Source organism: Salvia splendens, chromosome 6, assembly GCF_004379255.2.
Source record: "Salvia splendens isolate huo1 chromosome 6, SspV2, whole genome shotgun sequence".
NCBI classification, from domain to species: Eukaryota; Viridiplantae; Streptophyta; class Magnoliopsida; order Lamiales; family Lamiaceae; genus Salvia; species Salvia splendens.
In genome coordinates, this window is record NC_056037.1 from 21249020 (window position 1) to 21256242 (window position 7223).

Genomic DNA, 7223 nt, shown 5'->3' on the forward strand with positions numbered 1-7223 from the left:
TAATTGATGTTTTTGATGGGACCATATGCTTGGACTATAATGAGGAGAAATATACGTTTAGCATGGATGAGGCACTGAGGAAACCGCTAGATGTTGAAAATTTGCATGCTATTGATGCTATTAACCCCCTGGTCCAGGAATATCTTGAGACTGAGTTGATGCAGGAGCAGGTTGTTAATTCAGAATTAAGTCACTCTATTGACAGAGAGGTAGCTGGATGGTGCAAGGCAATGCATACAAGGGAATTATCGGATGAAGAGCTGGTCGAAGCTATTTCAGAGTTCTGCACGAATCCGGAGTCAGCTCGGTCAAGAGGATCAACTCATGTGGCTAGTATGGAAAATACTCCCAGGACTGGGAAGAGAATGAAAACTAATGAAGGAAATGATCCCTTGCCCCAGGAAACAAGCACTCCCAAGAAAGAATTGAAAACGCTTCCACCAGGACTCAAGTAAGCTTATCTGGAAGAAAATGAGACTTTCCCGGTCATCGTCAACAGCAACTTGACCAAGGAACAAGAAAGGGATCTACTCTAGGTTATCAGAAGGAACAAGAAGGCAATAAGATGGACTCTCTCAGACCTAGTAGGGATCAGTCCAGATCTTTGCATGCATCATATCAGGTTGGAGGAAGGTGCTAGGGCCTACAGAGATCCCCAACGCAAGCTAAATCCCAACATGAGGGAGGAAGTTCTGAAGGAAGTTTTGAAGCTGCTTTCGCTGAGTATCATTTACTCTATCCCAGATAGTGAATGGGTCAGCCCGGTTCATATGGTACCTAAAAAGTCAGGGATACAGGTAGTTAAGAATGATAAAAATGAATTGGTGCCCACTCGACTTGTCACTGGGTGGAGGATGTGCATCGATTATAGGAAACCGAATGAAGCAACCAAGAAAGATCATTTTCCATTACCTTTCATTGATCAGATGCTAGAGAGGTTGGCTGGAAAACAATATTTTTGTTTCCTTGACGGATATAGTGGATACTTCCAGATCTATGTAGATCCCAAAGATCAAGAGAAGACTACTTTTACTTGCCCTTTTGGCACGTACGCTTATAGAAGGATGCCGTTTGGGCTGTGCAATGCGCCAGGCACTTTTCAACGGTGCATGATGAGCATCTTTTTGGATCTGCTGGAGGATTGTATCGAGATTTTCATGGATGATTTCACCGTATATGGGAACTCTTTCGATTCTTGCTTAGCAAGTTTGGACGTAGTATTGAGGAGATGTCAGGAGAAGAATTTAGTCCTCAACTTTGAAAAATGTCACTTCATGGTACCCAAGGGAATCGTCCTGGAACATGTAGTCTCAGAGAAGGGCATACAGGTGGACCCAGCAAAGGTCGATGTGATTTCGAAATTGCCTTACCCTACGAATCAGAAAGAAGTTAGTGGATTCCTAGGGCATGCGGGGTTTTACAGAAGATTCTTAAAGGATTTCGCGAAGATTGCTCAGCCGCTCACCCATCTGTTGCATAATGATGTTGATTTCGTTTTCGGCGAGGAGTGTAAGGAGGCTTTTCAACTAATGAAAGATAAGTTAGTATCTGCCCCTATTATCAGAGCACCTGACTGGAGTCTGCCGTTTGAAATAATGTTTGATGCAAGCGACTACGCAGTGGGGGCGGTACTAGGTCAATGAATAGATGGTAAAAGTTACGTGATCTTCTATGCCTCAAAGACACTCAACCAGGCCCAGAAAAACTATGACACCACGGAAAAGGAAATGTTAGCCGTTGTGTATTCATTTGAGAAATTTCGACCATACTTACTGGGGTCGAGAGTGATTGTTTTTACCGACCACGCGGCTATCAAGTACTTGCTGGCGAAGAAGGAGTCCAAGCCAAGGTTAATCCGTTGGGTGTTACTGTTGCAGGAATTTGATTGGGAAGTCAAAGACAAAAAGGGGACAGAGAATAGAGTGGCCGACCATCTTAGTAGAATTTTCCAGGGGGAAACAGATGAAGCTATACCTGATGCATTCCCTGAAGAGCATCTGTACTACATAGGGAAAATTCCTAGAACTATTAGTTGGGAAGCGATAATGGCGATAACAGGTCCATGAAATACTGAGAGAGGAAAGTGTCAGCTAAACGCCGAGCCATGGTTCGCGGACCTGGCAAATTACTTAGTCACAGGAGAGGTTCCCGGTTCACAAGAAATTTCTGGGCCCAGAAGATGAAGCTCAAGAGCGAGGCCAAGTATTACTACTGGGACGACCCTTACTTGTGGAGAATGGGAGCTGATCAGGTAATTTGGAGATAAATCATTGCCATGTGTTGGCATGTGGAGGTCATTTTGGACCGAGGAAGACTGTAAGGAAAGTCCTAGACAGTGGATTTTATTGGCCTTCGCTACACAAGGACGCTTTTGAATTCTGTCATAATTGTGAAAGGTGCCAGCAAACAGGAGGAATTTCTAAGCGAGATGAAATGCCGCAAGTCCCAGTGATTGTCTGCGAGATTTTTGACGTCTGGGGGATGGACTTCATGGGTCCATTTCCATCTTCATACGGGAATACATACATACTTGTGGCAGTTGACTATGTTTCAAAATGGATAGAAGCTAAGGCTACCACATCTTGTGAAGCCAAGGAGGTGGCCAAGTTTCTTAGGGCTAGCATTTTTAACAGATACGGAGTGCCGCGTGCGATTATTTCTGACCAAGGGACGCACTTCCATAACAGAACAATAGAAGCTCTGATGAGGAAATATGGGGTCCACCATAGGCTCTCTACCCCGTATCATCCTCAGTCTAATGGACAGACCGAGATCTCCAACAGGGAGATAAATGCGTTATTGGAGAAGACGGTGAATCCGTCAAGGAAGGACTGGAGTAAGAGACTTAGAGATACATTGTTGGCCTACCGGATAGCATACAAAACGCCTATTGGAATGTCGCTCTACGTGCTGGTTTTTGGCAAGATGTGCCATCTGCCTGTAGGAGTGGAGCATAAAGCATACTGGGCGGTCAAGGAGATTAATATGAGAGTCCAATCTTGTGAGGAAGAGCGGAAATTGCAACTTCAGGAGTTGGAAAAATTGAGACTCGAGTCATATGTGTCGGCAATGCGGTACAAAGAGAAGACAAGGCTCTGGCATGATAAAAATCTCCGGGTCAAGGAACTTCAAGTAGGGCAAAGGGTGCTCCTTTTCCAATCCAGGCTCAAGCTGATGCCTAGGAAGCTAAAGTCCAAATGGGTCGGACCATACTGTAACGCCCGTACTTTTTATAGTACATGGAATAACACCAAGTTACTACGAGACAAATAATAATTTGTCTAAACGAAAGGAAACGAACAAAAATAATTAAGGTTTACGAACTTTAATTAGTGAACAAGAATGCAATATAATAATATTACACTTGGAATTCTCAAATGATGAATTAGAGTTGAAACGTTGGTTCACGATGGCTTTGGGCCATGGAAAATAGAAGAGTTCTATGGTAAATAAATAAGTTTGGGCTTGATTTATTTACAACAAAATAAAACATTTTGGGCCTATGAACTTCAACAAATAAATAAAATGTGGGAGATAGATTTTGAGCCCAATCCTTCCCCTTCCCTAATGCCATCTTCCAGGTGATCTTCCATCTTTCATCACAACCAAAGGTAACACATGATCTTCCATCTTCCACCTTCAATTCCACAATCAAAGACCACACAAGTTAAATGCATCAGTTTATTAACTTCTCTCCTTCCCTAACACAATCTACAACAACTAGCAAAATCAAATTGAGAGAGAATCGAGAGGTAAAGAGAATAGAGGAGCTCTTGGTTTTCAAGTTTCTACCACCACAAGTCACGAGAGGTCGAGGAGCTGCCAGATTTTTCAATCAACCTATTCACCAGTTATTCAACAGAAGGTACTCCTCACTTCCATCCTTGTTTCACAAACATTCATATCATTTTTGTAGAATACGCAATCTACCAAACTCGACTCCCACATGAACAAATCCAACAGTAAACATCAATCGAATATTAAATCAGCAACAAACTCAATTGAACACCACAACTGAACACCCCTCGGTAATTAATCGAAAATGAGGAAAAGAACATAAGTTTGTAAAAGATAACTTATCTTTTCGTGTTGGTTTCGGGGCTGTTCGGGGTTGTTTCGGGGGCTGCCAAACAGTCATCGACGGAAATTGAGAGGATAGGTGGACGGGGGCTGCTCCACGAATCGGCCAGCAGCAACAGCTGGTCGGTGACCACCCCCTCTCGAGCTGCAACGGCGATTCCGTCGAGAAAACAGCAACGGCGGTGACTGGCGAAGACTAACTCGTCTGAACAGTGGCAGCAACGGTGGGACGGCTACCGCCCTTTCCTCTTGCTGCAGTAGTGTTTTCGGCGCAGCGGCGGCGATTGGTGAAGCGGTGACGGCGTGTAGTCGACGGCGGGTATATCATGGAGTGAGGAGAGCCACGGTGTTGGTGACCGGCGTCGATTTGGTGGTGAGATCCGAGAAGAGGCGTCGAACGGTATGGTGAGACGGAAGAGAGAAAAAGATTAGGGATTGCTCTCAATTTGGGGATTTCTCATTTTGGGGGAAATAGAGAAAGAGGAAGAGAGAGAGAGCCGAGAATGGGGAAGTGGGAGGCAAAATTGGGACTTTGTATTGTTTAAAGAATTTGGGCCTCATTCTTTTATTTCTTGTTGGGCTCATTTCTTTTAATTGAAGGAAAAAGGTGGGCTAAGTAAATAAATCTTTGGGCCGTCAATTAAATTAAATCGCGGGAAATTATTTAATTAATTTTTGAATAATTCGAGGGATGAATAACTTAACCTAAGTCCGAGATAAATTTAATTTTTGAGGGGAAATAATTGCGATAATTAACTTATGCGCTTGATTAATTTTGAGGTTCTGTAATTCGATATTGTGGAAAAAAATACGAGGAGCCAACGGAGGAAGTATTGGCGTGAGAAGCCGACAGGCGTTGCACACGACGCCTTGGGCGGCCGCCGAATAATCGAAAATGCACAAAAACTGAGAAAAGAGATAAAAGACTTTAATTAGAGTGCATGCATTCTAAATGATTTCTTTCTTGAGAGTGATGTGTACTTTAATTTTTCTCAAAAGGTGGTTCGCACGCTCGTTAAAGTTGGATCAAGAAGTTTGTTAAGGAAACTACTAAGCTTTTGAGGTGGCTTTATTACTTAAATGTTATGGCATGTCGTATTTTGTGTTTTGAATTGCCTATCTGATTGTCTACTAGAATAATGTTCTACTAGACTTTGATGGTTAACGAATTCGGGTCTAACTAGGGTCTAAGCCCTACTTAGGCTAGTGCACTGATGGGGATCGTGAGCCGTCCTTTAGGTCGGCCGGTCCAGTGATCGAGTTTGTGGCCACATTCTCGTTTCACATGATGGTTCAGATATGGTACATGATGGAGGACGATGATGATATTTGTCTGTGCAGACACCTTTTTATGGAAATGATTCTTAGTGTTCTCGGCATTTTAAAGTAAAACCCGAGGTTCACTCAACGATGGCTTGACATAACTTTATTGATAAAATATATTTTGGGCATGAGTTCACTGAGTGCATTAACTACTCAGCCCCTGCATGTGTTTTCCCTATGTGTAGGTTGAGCGTTGACGAGGACGGAGGATGTTGAGCATTTGGACAAAGACAGTATTCAATAAATGTTTCGGTTGCTATTGTGTCTTCATACATAGTAGTAGCTAACTCTCGATTGCTTCCGCTATGTCAAGTTTTTAGAACTCTTATGTTTTCTTTATTCTGTTGGACTATTTTCCCACGAACTTTGTGCTTCGTGTTTTCAGACTATAATCTGGTAATAAAGTTGCATCTTTTGATCAATATGTCGTACCCCTTGACTGTTTCCCCTTTCTTCCCCGCTTCTTAAATCCCCCATTAGTCGCGACCCACCGTACTTTCTATCCTTAGGAAGTGCGATCGTGACACATACACTGTTGTTAGCCTTCGAGCAAACGGAGCTGTGGAGATTCAGGGCAGTGCCTCAAACTCTACTCCTTTCCTGGTTAATGGTCATCGGGTAAAGGTTTTTAGGGATAATTCTGAGTTGTGCGTAGTGGAGGAAGTGCCACTACGCGCACTCTCTGTTATCGCCTAATCGGTCTGATAAGTAAGTGCCTTCGACGAAGTCCTGGGTCAGGTAAATGGAAATGCATTTTCAACCTATACACTGAACCAGGGGATCTCGAAGAGCACTCAATTTAATGAGTAAATAGTTTAATTGCTTTTCTAAATGAAAAAAAATGTCAAACAAAGGAAAAACTCTAATCTTCCAAAAATATTTTCGAAACACCGGGCTCCTTAGGGAAATTGTTTTGTCACAGCTGAATCCTTGACCTGGGAACCTGGCGTTTCATTTTTGTTATTTTTATCTAAGTGTGGTGTTGCAGAGAAGAGCGTTTACATGGGGCAGAGAGTTTTAGTTTGGGAGGGAAGTGGTACAATTCGAATTTCAAAATTACACTTTATGGGAAGGTGTACGGTTGCTAACCTCATGCCTGCAACCGCCTGCAAACCGTTCCTATTCTTATCCAAAACACCCATTTTCTCTCCTTATTCTTTATTTCTCAAACTAAATTCTCTCTCACTCTTAAAATCCCCAAATTTTTCTCTCGCGATATTCATATTTTTCTAACCCTAATCGGAAATTTTCTCTCAAGTTCTTGGCAAGATTTTGCAGATTCAGGCCATGGAGAATAAATCTGACGCAGGGAAACCCACCACATCTGCTGATTCCGGTGCGACGACGTTCATGTCGGATTTGGTGCAGAAATTCGGCAGTACAGAAGAAGCAATGAAGGCCTTCGCCTTGTTTACGACGATGATGGAGAACGCAAAACCTACCGCGTCGACAACCACCGCACCACCACCACCGCCGATTCCGGAAGATTCGACGGTCTAACCTTCTGTTATACATGCAGTAGCCGAACCGTCCACCAGTGCTTCTGAGAAAGACGCTGCAGTAGGCGAAGAACAGAGACAGGAGGTGTATCTGGTTGCGGGGTTGGAACAAATGGCGGTTGGTGATCAAAGGATAGCACCTGTCGCTAAGGGGGAAGCCCCTGTTATTTCTGCAAGTGTCGTTGAGGGGGAAGCCCCTGTTATTTCTGCAAGTGTTTGTGAGGGGGAAGCCCTTGTTTCTGTTGATGGTGTGATTGAGGGGGAAACCCCTGTTTCTTCTGATGGTGTTTCAGATGGGGAAAACCCTGTTATTTCTGAGAA

At 43.4% G+C, this 7223-nt stretch overlaps 1 long non-coding RNA gene across 1 annotated transcript; it reads right to left on the bottom strand.

Annotated features, from left to right (window-relative positions):
- Positions 1-3309: 3309 nt before the first annotated feature.
- On the bottom strand, positions 3310-4592 carry LOC121809690. Its single transcript, XR_006052292.1, has 2 exons — positions 3793-4592; positions 3310-3637 (listed from the first exon to the last, which is right to left on the bottom strand). It is a non-coding gene; the product is annotated as an uncharacterized LOC121809690 (long non-coding RNA).
- Between the last annotated feature and the right edge of the window lie 2631 nt (positions 4593-7223).